Source organism: Heptranchias perlo, chromosome 17, assembly GCF_035084215.1.
Source record: "Heptranchias perlo isolate sHepPer1 chromosome 17, sHepPer1.hap1, whole genome shotgun sequence".
Classification (NCBI taxonomy): Eukaryota; Metazoa; Chordata; class Chondrichthyes; order Hexanchiformes; family Hexanchidae; genus Heptranchias; species Heptranchias perlo.
Genome location: NC_090341.1, coordinates 36,436,011 through 36,452,065, shown reverse-complemented (window position 1 = coordinate 36,452,065; position 16,055 = coordinate 36,436,011). Strand labels below are relative to the sequence as shown.

At 43.5% G+C, this 16,055-nt stretch overlaps 1 long non-coding RNA gene across 1 annotated transcript in view; it reads left to right on the top strand.

The window, feature by feature from the left end:
* Window positions 1-1,969: 1,969 nt before the first annotated feature.
* Window positions 1,970-16,055, top strand: part of LOC137334421 (uncharacterized) — a 55,754-nt gene continuing 41,668 nt past the window's right edge. The window contains exon 1 of the long non-coding RNA XR_010966143.1: window positions 1,970-2,041. This is a non-coding gene — a long non-coding RNA (uncharacterized lncRNA). The remainder of the gene's footprint in view (window positions 2,042-16,055) is intronic.

Sequence of the window (16,055 nt, the reverse complement as noted above, 5' to 3'; positions counted from 1 at the left end):
TGTGTCAGGAAGTGAGTTGATTTTGAAGAATTTTGTCTACATGGCTCAACCTGTGAATCAGCGTGCACCAAGGTTTTCTGATAATGCACTGGAGGCCTTGGTGCAATAGGTGGAAAGAAGGAGAGACATCCTGCATCTGCAGGGGGGCAGGAGGCCCTCGAGACATATGCTCAGGAGGCTGTGGGAGGAAGTTGCGGCGGAAGTCAATGCCAGGAATATAGCTCCAAGAATATGGATACAGTGCAGGAAGAAGTTTAATGATCTGACACAAGTTGTCAAGGTGAGTGAGTTCAATCTTCAAACGGCATATCCTACCAACTGCACCACTAACCTCATCCACTGCTCAATTCACTATACCCCCATCACCCACCTACCAACAATCTCTATCAATTAGTACTCAACCCTTCAATTCATATGGTTTACGTCACCTTCACACACTTAGCACTGTTGCAAGCCTCACACATACTGGCAGCTATTCAACCATGACACTCACACCAACCAAACATATTGCAGGACACTCACTGACACATTTTCCTCTTTCTTGCAGGATAAGGTGGCACATAACAGGAGGCAGCAACAAAAAACTGGAGGAGGACAAGCGCGCCTATGTTTTAACCCCCATGGAGGAGACCGTGCTGGCCATGATGGGAAGGGACATCGCTGAGGCCGTGGCCACTGGTGCACTGGAGGGATCGATGATGAGGGTTTCTGCATACCTAATCCTCCTTTCTTCCCATTTCTCCCTCATCCCACAATCTCTTCTGACTCACAAGCTGCAGGTGGTATAAGCACACACTTCTTACTTTCTCCTCTCCCCTCACCACAACCCAACCCTTGTCCTTTTTCATTTCAGATACCCAAGAACTGGAACCTTCCCAGTCAGAGGAGGAAGACGAACAGACAGTGATGATGAAGAGACACCGTCACTCGATCTTACACTTGCAGCCACCAGCTCAGAGACTGAAACTGCACATACTTTAGAGGCTAGGATAGAGGAGGAATCAGGCAGCGGAAGCGTTTCTTGAGGACACCGACGGTATGCTCTATAATGTTCCTTGTGGCAGCATGACTCTCATTGTAGGCCTGCTATGCACGTGTGCGTAAGTCCTGACTGGAGTCATGAGCCATGTCATGAGGGGATAGCCCTTGTTGCCAAGTAGCCAGCCTTTGACTTGCCATGCTGGTTTAAATACAGGTGGGACAAAGGACTGCGGCAGAATGAAAGAATCATCATTGCTACCAGGATATTGGGCATTCATCTGCATGATGCACTGCCTGTGGTCACACACCAGCTGCACATTGAGGGAATGGAATCCCTTTCTGTTGATGAATATGGCCGAGTTCAGATGAGGAGCACGCAAGGCAATGTGCGTGAAGTCAATGGCCCCTGCAAAACTTTGTGCTTACTCCTCCTGCTTGTCTCTGGCAAGAGGGAATGATATATATGTGTTTCTCATTGTATAGAGAGCCTCAGTGACCTCCCTTATATTGCAGTGCACTGCAAACTGTGAGATGTTGCTTATACCTCCAGCAGCTGCGTGAAAGGAGCCAGAGGCATAAAAATTAATAGCCACGGTCACATTGACAGCCACAGGCAATGGTGTCCTTGCTCTGCTTTGAAGCTGCAGTTATGGCGACAGCAGTCGATAGATTTCAGTCACTACCTCTTTTGTGAACCGAAGACGTCTGATGCACTGATCCTCCTTGAAGTTGAGGTAAGAGAATTGCTCCCTGAAGACCCTCCGTGGATATGGCCTCCTGCTGAGTGCCTTGCTCCCCCCCCTCCTCCTCCCTCTTCTAGCAGCTTGTCCTGCTCTGCATGGCCTCCCTTCATGTTCAATTCCCAGAGGAAGCCCTGCTAGGCCACTCATGCCTGGAAGCAACTTTTCTCAGCACAATATTTTAAAAGACACAAAAAGTACTGCAAGACCAGCCAGACCACTCCCTGTGGAATACTAAAAACTTTAGCCAAGTATTGGAAACCTCCAAAAGCGCGTAAAATTGCACCAGCAGCCAGAAGAAATAATCCAGCAACTAACCTGTAAGTACTTCATGATCCCTTTAAAGAGCACTGTTGAGGCTTCATTATGTCGTTTAACATCGTGTTCAGCTGTGCGAGGTTAAGATAAGATGTTGGCTGGAGTGTGGAGTTGCAAAATGGCAGCGGTGGCTTCAAATCAGCGTTGCATACTGATTTGCATCATGATCTTGCTACTCTGCATGCTGGCAGTGGTCGTTAGGCGCGCATCCAAACCCCTTTAACAAGACGGTGTCCTGCGCACCTCCCTTTGGAAGTGTGCACGCGCATTTTGGACACCATTTTTGAGTCTTAGTTGGCCACTTAGCACCGAAAAACACTGGCGCTACACAGCCCAATTTAACCCCCAACTTCTTCACACACAGGCTCTCAGACTTGGTTTGGGCTGCATGATGATCCAACCAAAGTCTTTTAGGAGACATAGTTAGACATAGCATCACGGGCACATCTTACTTGATCAGACTGGAAGTGACCTACAGATGATGATCCGTCCTTCAAACTTCTAGGTTGAGACTGACAAACTGGCTTCTGAGGAAGCAGCAGTACAATTGTTGGTCAAAAATGGGTTGCAAACTCATATCAACTAATACCCTGTCTAATGGTAAATGGGAGTCAAATCTGCCAAAAAAAAACTGACAAATGTTGGATATAAACAACCCAAACTTGTCATTTATGAATTGACTTTGAAGAAATAAGCACAAGTCTGGGCTAATTCAGATGCCAGGTAAAGCTCCCTGTGCTACGCCTCAACAATATGCCTTAACCCTGGTGTTAAGTATCCTTCAACTGCATCAGTGTGACATTTTTATTTCCTACATCAATTGTGCTTACAACCTGTCAGAAGACGATTGCCAGTTTAGTGCCAAAGTGTGAGCAATTCTGCGCTGTGGATTCACACCCACTAGAAATACATTTTGCATAGGATCTTTATAACTATCAAGGAGAAGAGATTTTCTTCCCATCAGTCAGGGCTGAATTCAAAGCTGGTTCTTCTATATCTGTCAAGTAGATAGCAATTTATTCTGCTATTTTTAAAAAATCAATTCTTGCTGCCTTTATGTCAAGTTTGCTTTATCATCAAGTTTACCCATTACCTTATCTTTCTTGCTGACTCCTCAATCTTTTTCTTGTCCCTATGGAATCCCTTTATGCATTTCTTTGTCTGTTTATTGATTGAGTGGGTGATTTTTGACTCTTCATGTCCTCCCCTCTACTTTTATGCTCTTTCTGTTGCTGTCTCACCTTACTTTCACTACCTGCTGCTTTCCCTTTATATTGATTTACAGCAGGATGAAAACTTGGCCAACACATTTCAAGTAAGAGAACCTGAAGTTAAATCAGTATTGCAGTTCAAACTTTATGTATCTTTATCAAGAAGATTTTTTTGGGAGGCTAGGAGAGAAATATAATTCAAATTGACCTGAGGGAGTAATTTTCAGACTTCAGGTTATGATTCAGAAAACCCCACCAACTGGTAACACATATCAGTAATTTGGCACATGCTGCAATTTTGCAATCTTTAATGTTTGCAAAATTACATGCAGTATGCCCCCAGATTTCTGATACACATTACCGACAAAGTTCTTTGCCAGCAGCACCAAGCTTAGAAGATTACTCCTGAAATGTTAGGAATTTATGACAATACTCTTTTTTTTAAAAGTGCTCATTAGATATAGGGTATCACATCAGAGATGATGCATTGCAAGAGGGATCAGAAATTTGGAGACTTCCAAGGCATGAGTATCACAAATGAGGGCTATGTTCAATTGTAAGAACTCCTACTGAATGTACTGGTAAAGAACAATATTCTGTTTATTTTATGGATTTAATGTTGACCATTAATAGATAATCATCAGTTTGTTATCATTTTTATTTTCAGTGCAGTTAATGTGACACTGCTAGAACAATATAATTATCACTAATACCCTTAGGATAAAATAATAAAATAGTATATTAAAGATAATTTTTAATCTTTGTTACATTATTTATCTATTGCTGGGTTTCAGCCAGTGTAAGTGTTGTGCTTTTCACTGCATTGAGCTGTAGGAAAATGTCACCTACTACATTTTTTGGTAACTAATTAAATATTCTATTACCTTACTTTTAAGATTATATCCCTGATGAATATAGAATCATAGAATGTTACAACACAGAAATAGGGCATTTGGTTCTTCAAGTCTAGGCCAATGTTTCCACATGAGCTACCAGATCTAATCCCACTCTTCTGCTTACTCCCCACAACCTTTAATATTTCTCTTATTCGAGCTTCTATTTAAAATAATTTACAGGCTTGCTTCAACTACAGTTTGTGGCAGCGAACTGCTCATTCTAACTAACCTTTTCCTAATCCCTTTAATTCTTTTTGTGACTATCTTAAATTTGTGCCCTCTGATTACCATGTCACCAGCCAATGGAAACAATCTATCACTATTTACCCTTCATAGTCTTGAAGACCTCTATCAGGCCACCTCTTAACCTTCTCAGCTCTAGTGAAAAATATCGTAACTTCTCAAATCTCTTTTCAGAACTGTAACTCCTCATCGCTGACAACATCCTAGTGAGTCTAGAATGAATCTATGCTAGAGCTTTTCTACGGCTTTTATAACCAAACTATAATGCAATGCTCAATACTGTACAGAACACTCCAACTGTAAATTATCTAAGATCTTATACAAATTCATCATTACTCTTTGCTATTGTATTTTATGCCTCTAGATACTAAGGATTCCATCTGCCTTTTCTATAAATTTCGGGTCTAATTGGAGTCTCTTGGGGTTTGTCATCACTAGTCATGGGTGTGGGGTCTGCTTACAGGAGATACTGGTGACGCCGAATCCATAAGACAACAATAACTTGCTTTAAATAGCGCCTTTAATGTAGTAAAAGGTCCCAAGGCGCTTCACAGGAGTGTTATCAAACAAAATTTGACACTGAGCCACAAAAGGAGGTATTAGGACAGGTGACCAAAAGCTTGGTCAAAGAGGTAGGTTTTAAGGAGTGTCTTAAAGGAGGAGAGAGAAGTAGAGAGGCGGAGGTTTATGGAGGGTATTCCAGAGCTTAGGGCCTAGGCAGCTGAAGGCACGGCCGCCGATGGTGGAGTGATTAAAATCGGGGATGTGCAGGAGGCAAGAATTGGAGGAGCGTGGAGATCTCAGAGGGTTATAGGGCTGGAGGAGGTTACAGAGATAGGGAGGGGCAAGGCCATGGGGGGATTTGAAAACAAGGATGAAAATTTCAAAATCGAGGCAGTCCCAGACCGGGAGCCAATGTAGGTCAGCGAGCACAGGGGTGATGGGAGAACAGGACTTGGTGCGAGTTAGGATACGGGCAGCAGAGTTTTGGATGAGGGTGGAAGATGGGAGGCCAGCCAGGAGAGCTTTGGAATAGTCCAGTCTGGAGCTAATAAAGGCATGGATGAGAGTTTCAGCAGCAGATAAGCTGTGGCAGAGGCGGAGACTGGCAATGTTACAGAGGTGGAAGTAGGCGGTCTTGGTGATGGAGCGGATATGTGGCCGGAAGTTTATCTCAGGGTCAAGTAGGACGCCAACGTTGCAAATGGTCTGGTTCAACCTCAGACAGTGGCCAGGAGAGGGATAGAGTCGGTGGCTAGGGAACGGAGTTTGCGGCGAGGACCAAAGACAATGGCTTCGGTCTTCCCAGTATTTAGTTGAAGGAAATTTTTGCTCATTGTACTGGATGTCAGACAAGCAATGTAACAAATGAGAGACAGTGGAGAGGTCGAGGGAGGTGGTAGTGAGGTGGAGCTGGGTGTCGTCAGCATACATGTGAAATCTGACGTGTTTTCAGGTGATGTCACTGAGGGGCAGCATGTAGATGAGAAACAGAAGACTAATACAACATTTGTAGCAAAGGCAAATGAAATACTTGGTTTTGTATCTAGAAGTATAGAATACAATAGTAAGGAATAATGTTGAACTCAGGAGTGGGTTAAAATAACATTGGGGCACCATGTACATCATGGGACCCTGATTTGCAATTATTAACAAGGTTCCTGCCAGAGTCCGGAGCGAGCTTCATCTGCCGCCAAAACCAGCGGTGTTAAAATCAAGAATCGGTGGGAATGGAGCAAGAAATGAGGCCTTTCCATTTTTAACTGTTCCCCCGCTGCTCTTTTGCCAATCAGGGAGAGTTAAAATTCCCCATTTGATGGCTGAACCTCTCCCAGCTCTCCCAGTCTGGGATTGGTCAGTTGAGCTGTCAGTCAATCCGGTAACCGCCTTTCCATGTGTGTGCTTCCCTGGTAGTTACCCTTTCCCTGTTGAGGTTATATGAATGATGCCATTCCAACATTATACCTGGTTTCCTCCCTGGAAATGTGTTAACACGCTTCATTGTCTCGAACGGATATGGAATGTAAGGAGTACTGTCTTGAATAGATGCTTCCACTGACTCTAATTAGCATTTCCAGAATATATGTGTTCTGTGGAATTTAAACACTTGAGTCAAATCCTCACTACTCTGGAATCTGGTTTTGTGCCAATTTTACTGCAGTATTCTCTGTGGAAGCAGATCAAAGCCATACATGAAAGTTGCATTGGGTATAATTTACTGTCTGACCATATCATTCACATATGTCACTCCAGTTGTCAGAATGTGTAAAAGTCTCAGTGTTTCTCTTCATTGGTAGGATAAAAATCTCTGAAGAAGTGATATGTATGTCTAAGTCTGATTCTTAGTTTATCAATCTCAATCTGCATATGAAGCTTTTGCATTTTCTTTATATCTTTGTGTATGTAATGTATTTGGCATTTCCCCAGTTGCTGTCTTCCTGTGTGCTGTAAATGGGATGACTTAATGTTTTGTTTCAGTTGGTATGGAGCAGCTGCAGATGACTATAAATCACATAATTGTTTCAAGGAGTACTTACATATTCTGAGGTTTGAATACAGTAAATGCAGTCTTTTGTGAGTAACCTCTTATTAGATAAATTATTGAGAGCAGCTTCTGTGCTCGCAAATATATCCCTGTCTAAATTGTTATAGTTGATTATAAATGCAATACAAGTACAAATTGAAGCATCTAGAATTAGGAAGTTGCTGTTAACGGTACAAAAAAGAAAGAACTTGCATTTATATAGTGTCTTTCACATCCTCAGGATGCCAGAGAAACTGTCTAATTTTCCTAATTTCCCTTCCGCCTCAAATATCGCCAACCTCAGCAACCACCAGGAGAGGGTCAAGTTTGGGGAAGTGGGCTGAAATCACACCCCAATCCTCCTCCGGTGGGAAGTCGTCTTGGAACAAAACCCAGCCCAAAGGTTTGTCTACACTTTGTGTGGCCAGCAGGTTACATGTGTCACAAAATGGTGGGACGTGGTTGATCTCTTTTTTAAAAATTTGTTCGCAGGATGTGGGTAATGCCGGCGAGGTTACATTTATAACCCCATCCCTAATTACCCTGACGTCTGAGTGGCATACTAAACCACCTCTGAGGGCATGAAGCGTCAACCATAAAGGAATAAGGAAATGGCAGAGACATTAAACAAATATTTTGAAATCTGCCTTCACAGTAGAAGACACAAAAAGCAGACCAAAAATAGTGGGGAACCAAGGAGCAAATGAGAGTGAGGAACTTAAAACAACTAATATCAGTAGAGAAAAAGCACTGAACAAACTAATGGGACTAAAAGCCGACAAATCCCCTGGACCTGATGGCCTACATCCTGGGGTTCTAAAAGGGGTGGCTGCAGAGATAGTGGATGCATTGGTTGTGATCTTCCAAAATTCTCTGGATTCTAGAACAGTCCCAGCGGATTGGAAGGTAGCAAATGTAACACCGCTATTCAAGAAAGGAGGGAGAGAGGAAACAGGGAACTACAGGCCAGTTAGCACAGAAAGTTAGCATGCAGGTACAGCAAGCAATTAGAAAGGCAAATGGCATGTCGGTCTTTATTGCAAGGGAGTTGGAGTACAAGAGTAAGGAAGTCTTGCTACAATTGTACAGGGCTTTGAGATCACGCCTGGAGTACTGCGTACAGTTTTGGTCTCCTTATCTAAGGATGGATATACTTGCCTTAGAGGTGGAGCAACGAAGATTCACTAGATTGATTCCTGGGATGAGAGGGTTGTCTTATGAAGAGAGATTAAGTAGAATGGGCCTATCCTCTCTCGAGTTTAAGAGAATGAGAGGTGATCTCATTGAAACATATAAGATTCTGAGGGGGCTTGACAGGGTAGATACTGAGAGGTTGTTTCTCCTGGCTGGTGAGTCTAGAACTAGGGAGCATAGTCTCAGGATAAGGGGTAGGCTATTTAAGACTGAGATGAGGAGGAATTTCTTCATCCAGAGGGTTGTGAATCTTTGGAATACTCTACCTCAGACGGCTGTGGATGCTGAGTCGTTGAGTATATTCAAGACTGAGATAGATAGATTTTTGGACTCTGGGGGAATCAAGGGATATGGGGATTGGGCGTGAAAGTGGAGTTGAGGCCAAAGATCAACCTTGATCTTACTGAATCGCAGAGCAGGCTTGAGAGGCCGTATGGCCTACTCCTGCTCCCATTCCTTATGTTCTCATAAAACATGTAGGCTAGACTGGGTAGAGGTGGCAGGTTCCCTTTCCTGAAGAAGAGTAGTGACCAGTTGGGTTTTTACAACAATCTGGTAATTTTCATGATAATGTTTTGGGTGCTAGCTCACAAACTACCTGATTTATTGAAATCTATTTCATAACTTGTCATGGTAGGATTGTGAACTCACAACTTCTGGGTTGCTAGTCGATCATCATAATTTCTACCCTACCATGTGTATTTGAATTGACTTGGAGCACATTCACACTCATCTCAGTGGCTAGTCACAGAATGGCACTAGCCAAAGCTTTGGAGTAGGGCATATACCTGTCATTTTGAACACAGAGTGGTCCATGAGGGAGGGGTGGATTGGAATGGTGAGCAAAATAGGGGAAATAATTATTTTTAAATTATTTACACTTTCGGCTGCTGTCTGGATGTCAGTTGCTGCCAATTTCACTGTGCGTTCTTTTTAGCTAAGTTGCTGAGTCGGTTTACCTAGCTAGCAATTCTCTACAGCTGTCGCCTGTTATGGGAGGTCACATGCTGCTAGGAGATTATTACCTGTTCTAAATCATCATCTGCAGTGTAAGCTGTGATTTACCCGAGGATGCGTCCAATCCAAAGTATTACCTTTTGAAATTTGTGTGATGCTATTGATTACAAGCAACATATCAAAGATAAAAATCTAAGCCGGTGCTTTAAAACAGGGATGAATTATCAGAGAGATTGGCAAACAGTGTTTTCTTTTTGTAACTGACCATAGCAGGTGTTTGGCACAATACAGTTAATTATTAAAAGTTATAGACTAGCTCTTTCCCAGTTTTCATCTTCATGGGCCATATAAGTACGTACCTTAGAGCCTCGGAGGCCACATGTAAAGTTTGGTTGGGAATTTCATTGGGGGCTCTCCCGATAGGCTGGCGGGAGATCAGCAGAAACCCCATTTACACATGTAGACGCGTTTATGACGAAATTACAGCAACTGATCGGGATAAGCCCCAAGAAAATTCCCAGTGTTTAAATCCATGTTCCCATTAATTTACATATATCTCAAATTGCTGATGCTGTCAGATCTTGGTATTGTGAGTTAGAATGGATTCACCAGTGAGGCAACCCTTTAGACCCAGAAAATTCAAACATGATAAATCAGTGAATTTGTCCTGTTTAGTCATAGGAGTAAAATAAGAATAGTTCTTTGAGCATCAGAGGCTAATTGCCAGTGTTGGAAGCTGCATGTGACCCACACATTTTGGACATCCCCACTGTACAGCAAAAAATTAAAGGGGTGGCTCATTTTCAGCAGAGAGCAATGATCACAGGGGGCCCACGATTTTTCATTCATTAAAATCAACGGGCGGAAAATCACAGGCTGCATACCCACAATTTCCCAAGATGTATTCCCTGTCAGCGTTGCACCCCAGGGGGAATGATGGATTGCAGAATCAGCCCCAAATACAATGTTTGTATCACAGTCAAATAAACCATGGTGAACAAATCACTCATATTGTTTCACTAACATTTAGTGAGCTGTATTTACTACTGTTATAGTAGTGAATTTGTATGATGGTGGACTGAACAATGCCGACAAATAAGGAGCTCACAACAGGAATGCAGTCTACTCATATTCGCCATTTACCGATGGTCTATTATCTCTTAGCTGCACCAACTGTACTGTATTGTCCTTTACATGAATATAAATGGAAAATTCTGTTATCACTAGCCTGTGTAACAAAGTTGGTATGACATGGTAATATAATGTTTCCCATATATTCTCATAAAAAATACATATTCAGGGTAGCAAAATGTTTTGTTTTCAGCATTGAAATGTCATTCACATGCCACGAGGACACTATATTAGCTAGAATTGCAGTGTTGCCTTTAAAGCACAAACATTTTTGGCATGGGGAATGCAAACATACATGCCTTCTTCACCAAGGCGTAGTGTGGGACACAGGGAAGCTAAAGAGGGTGAAAAATTAATAAAATAGACCCAATAATTGGTATTGCTTGACTGTTCAACAAAACAGCACAGAACAAAATTGGCAATGGATGCGATGTCATCACAGCAATAGTGTACTTCTAGTGGTTTGACATCAAACAAGTAAGTAAGTTATGAGCATTTCAAGCATTCATTTTTTTTTTATTCGTTCATGGGATGTGGGCGTCGCTGGCGAGGCCGGCATTTATTGCCCATCCCTAATTGCCCTTGAGAAGGTGGTGGTGAGCCGCCTTCTTGAACCGCTGCAGTCCGTGTGGTGAAGGTTCTCCCACATTGCTGTTAGGTAGGGAGTTCCAGGATTTTGACCAAGCAACGATGAAGGAACAGCGATATATTTCCACGTCGGGATGGTGAGTGACTTGGAGGGGAACGTGCAGGTGGTGTTGTTCCAATGTACCTGCTGCTCTTGTCCTTCTAAGTGGTAGAGGTCGCGGGTTTGGGAGGTGCAGTCGAAGAAGCCTTGGCGCGTTGCGGCAGTGCATCCTGTGGATGGTACACACTGCAGCCACTGTGCGTCGGTGGTGAAGGGAGTGAATGTTTAGGGTGGTAGATGGGGTGCCAATCAAGCAGGCTGCTTTGTCCTGGATGGTGTCGAGCTTCTTGAGTGTTGTTGGAGCTGCACTCATCCAAGCAAGTGGAGAGTATTCCATCACACTCCTGACTTGTGCCTTGTAGATGGTGGAAAGGCTTTGGGGAGTCAGGAGGTGAGTCACTCGCCGCATTGTGTGAATCTTTCATTTTCAATTTATTTTTGGAACCTGATTTCAACAATTAAATGCTAAATTGACTTCTTGCATTGTGAAATTTAACTAGTCATTAAAAGCTTGCCTTACTCCAGGTAGTTTGATCTCATAAATTTCTTCTTTGTAACCATTGCAGCTTCAGAAAATCTATTGCTGTTTTGCCATCATTGATGCCAGGTGTAGAAAACACCCTCCAAAATGAAATCCAGGTGCTAACATAACTAAGTCTGATCTGATCTCTCTACTTCCCAATATCAATATGGTTCTGTTCATTAACAGGCTGATGGTGCTAGCTGCACAACACTGCAACAACTGCATAACTAGAATCCTTTCCATTGGCTTCCCTTTATATTGGCTTTCATTGACGCCAAAGCACCAGTATAACTTGGGAGTCAGGTCCTGATCTGACTCCTGGATGCACTGAAGCTAGGAGGTGTGAAACTATCTTTAGTAAGTCGTCTTACACATCTTGGGCTTCATGTAACTCTGGCCCAGTGCAATGACATGTTTAAAAAACTCATGGGCACTTTTTAAACTTAATATGGAAACCATCAATGTTATAAGAGGAACCATGATCTCCAGATTTTGCTACAAATAATGAAGAGAGTGAAAATACATTTTTGGCACTATGTTTGAGTACTGGAAGCTAATTGCTGAGGAATTATTTGATTGGATCAAAATTACATTTGGATTAAGCATGCATTAATCTGGTCTTGATGTTATTGATAATTAGAAACCAATTAGTGAGTCAAATCTCAATTCCAGTTTTTATAGTGTATCCTACACTATAAAAATACAGGAAAGGAACAGTGAAACATATGTCAGTCTGCCATCATCCAGAAAGCTTTTATGTACTAAAGCTGAGTCATGAGGGAACTGATAGAGATAACCTTACATAATTGGCAAGAAAATGGTAATCTTCAGAACCACATCAGCTATTTGACTAAAGCCTCTTAGTGAAACTTGGAGTGACAGATAACAGTATACCTTAAAGATCATTACACTTAGCGTGTCTGGGGCTTTTAATTGAATAGGCAGTGAGAGCCCTGATACCTAATTGTATTAGGAGAATGTGCGTGTGAGATTCTATTCCTGTTGTTTTGTACCGGTCATAGACAAAGGGATCCATTTCAGAAGCCTGTTGCACTTGGAGTGGAGGTGGAGTTTGGCATAATGCAGTTCCCTCATAGTGGTGAACATTTGTAAAATTGTTTTAATGTCTAAAAATTGGCTTACGGCCAAAAATAAAGAATGCTGTATATGTTCTAGAAAGTTCAGAAGAACATCTTTCAAGGTTCGCCATGAGAAATGTTGACATTAATGATAACATTATCAATACCTTATTGGATGTGGATGGAATTGTTAGAGCTATGGTTTTGGAGGCTGCTCCTCCCAGCCCCACAAAAATGAACACAGGCTTACCTGTGGGATCTTCTCCGACTGGACTGCCAGCTGATACTGGACAGAGTGTGCGCAGTGCAGCACCTCTCCACACAGTACTCTCCTAAAATGGCATTCGAGGTTTTGTGTATGTCATAGGACCCCATTTCAAATGGGCCAGCACCTGACTCAGGGAAGGATGGGGGCTGCACCAGCTGCCCAATGATAGGCCCGGGGAGGATCGCTGCAGCCACAGTGACAGCGGGAATGGGGTGGTAAGTGATTCCTCACCGTTTTCAGGGTGTCAGTGTCCTGTTCCCTCAAAGTTCAGCCCACTATCTTTAATTTCCAAAGAATCCTCCTCAGTTCTATTGACTAGTCTGAGTGACACACATTAAAAGAATTCAGCCCTTCTGGAGTCAATCACCTCACACAGCCCGGTTGATACCTTTGACAACCTCCAAATCAATAAAACACTGGCACCCATTCATGCCAGGTTGTTCATCTACTCCCTAGCTTCTCAGGTCCTTGCTAACAAAAGAGGTTCAGTTAAGGCAGGGCATCTCTATGTCCTCCTAGTCATCTGTGGGCCTGTGGTCGTAATGGCTTGTTTTCTATCCCTGGTAAGGAATGTTTTGTTTGTATAACCGTTCATGGTTTAATTAGTGTTAGCCCTTTCCTTTCCCAGCATTCAGCCTGACTTAAGGCATTTCTTGTACAACTGTTGTTCCCCCTCAGAAGTTGTTGGGGAAAAAGTCTAACTGCTGGCAGAACACCGGTAGCTCATTTCCACCAGAAGAACAGCATTGTCTGTACCCGTCAAGGTCACCATTGTCTTGAATTTCTGTGGTTCTGGATCCTTCCAGGCAGTATCAGGTGAGTTTTGCCACATTAATCAGGCAGCTGCTTAACCACTGCATCAAGAATGTCATTGATGTTCTATTCAGAAGTGCTGCACAATTCATACCCTTCCCAACGAAAGCGGACAGAGAGCGAGAGCTATCCAGTTCTGGAAGGGTTCCCACAGGTGCAGGGAGCAATTTCTTTTTTATTCGTTCATGGGATGTGGGCGTCGCTGGCAAGGCCAGCATTTATTGCTCATCCTTGAGAAGGTGGTGGTGAGCCGCCTTCTTGAACCGCTGCAATCCGTGTGGTGAAGTTTCTCCCACAGTGCTGTTAGGTAGGGAGTTTCAGGATTTTGACCCAGCGACAATGAAGGAACAGCGATATATTTCCAAGTCAGGATGGTGTGTGACTTGGAGGGGAATGTGCAGGTGGTGTTGTTCCCATGTGCCTGCTGCTCTTGTCCTTCTAGGTGGTAGAGGTCACGGGTTTGGGAGGTGCTGCAGTGCATCCTGTAGATAGTACACACTGCAGCCACTGTGCGGCGGTGGTGAAGGGAGTGAATGTTTAGGGTGGTGGATGGGGTGGCAATCAAGCGGGCTGCTTTGTCCATGATAGCGTTGAGCTTCTTGAGTGTTGTTGGAGCTGCACTCATCCAAGCAAGTGGAGAGTATTTCATCACACTCCTGACTTGTGCCTTGTAGATGGTGGAAAGGCTTTGGGGAATCAGGAGATGAGTCACTCGCCGCAGAATACCCAGCCTCTGACCTGCTCTTGTAGCCACAGTATTTATGTTACTGGTCCAGTTAAGTTTCTGGTCAATGGTGACCCTTACGATGTTGATGGTGGGGGATTTGGTGATGGTAATGCCTTTGAATGTCAAGGGGAGGTGGTTAGACTCTCTCTTGTTGGAGATGGTCATTGTCTGGCACTTGTCTGGCGCAAATGTTACTTGCCACTTATCAGCCCAAGCCTGGATGTTGTCCAGGTCTTGCTGCATGCGGGCACGGACTGCTTCATTATTTGAGGGGTTGCGAATGGAACTGAACACTGTGCAATCGTCAGCGAACATCCCCATTTCTGACCTTATAATGGAGAGGTCATTGATGAAGCAGCTGAAGATGGTTGGGCCTAGGATACTGCCCTGAGGAACTCCTGCAGCACTGTCCTGGGGCTGAGATGATTGGCCTCCAACAACCACTACCAACATCTTCCTTTGTGCTAGGTACGACTCCAGCCACTGGAGAGTTTTTCCCCTGATTCCCATTGACCTCAGTTTTACTAGGGCTACTTGGTGTCACACTCGGTCAAATGCTGCCTTGATGTCAAGGGCAGTCACTCTCACCTCAATTGATGGAAGACATGTAGCACTCAAAGCCCCATATAACAACCCCTCAATTTCATGAATTGGAAAGGTTTTCATTCTATTAGCATCCAGCTGGTATGCGACACCAATCACCTTATTCTGCATGCAATACCGAGGAAACCGCCAGGACACTTTCATCATGTGACAATCCACCATACCAGCCCTCCTAACTAGGAGCCATCTATCCAGATGTGTGATTAGTCTTTAGAGCTTTCCCCTGCAGTCATGGCTGATGACTCCAGTAAGACTTCAACAAACAGAGGGGAATAACAGATATAATGAGACCGAAGCCACTACAAGAAGTAGTGATAGAGTAAGCTGTAGGAATTCTGACATCCTATTTTAGGTACACGGATAAATCTGATGGAACTCTGAAATATAGTCCAGTAAGAGTCTCAAGAATCATTGGAGCTAGTTGCATTCTGCATACTGTCACCATGAAAAAAGTTTGCTGCTTCTGGAAGCTGAAGGCAATGATGATGAAGTGGGGGTGGAAGGACCTCCCTCCCCACTGCACGAGGAGGGTATACAGGCAGCAGAAGGCATGGGACAGGACAGGCAAGAGCCAGAGAAAGGAGGGCTCAATTGATTGTCCAGTGCTTTCAATAAATAAAAAGTTCACTCACCAATAAGGTCACCTCACAGCTGCCTATTCTCCACCATGCCCGTACAAATTCCCTCACTGTCAAAGACTTGTGCCAAATTCTTTCATAAAACAGAAGTCTACATTTCCCTTGTCATTATGCCAACCCCCAAAAGCCAAAAGTATACATAGAAATGAACTCAGAATTCTATGCACAAGCCATGTTTATTTCACACAACATATTCTCCAAAAAGTGCCAAAAATTCCAATCATTATATCTATAATTACTTGGTAACATTGCATCTACTCTTTGTGCTAGCTGACTAATTTGTTTGTGCTCTTACAAGATGTTCCCTGAGTGTGATGAGATTGAGAGGTGAGTGTAGCACACCGGGAAGAATAGATCAGAGAAGGACAGCAGATTGAAGCCAGTACATTTGGAGGGACAGCAGATGAGGTGGGGATGTAAATGGGAAGGGAGAGCAGATTGCAGCAGCAAATCGGGAGGTGGAGCAGAACCAGCCAGGCACTTGTCAGGCAGCACATCAATTTTAAGGTATAAAATTATTT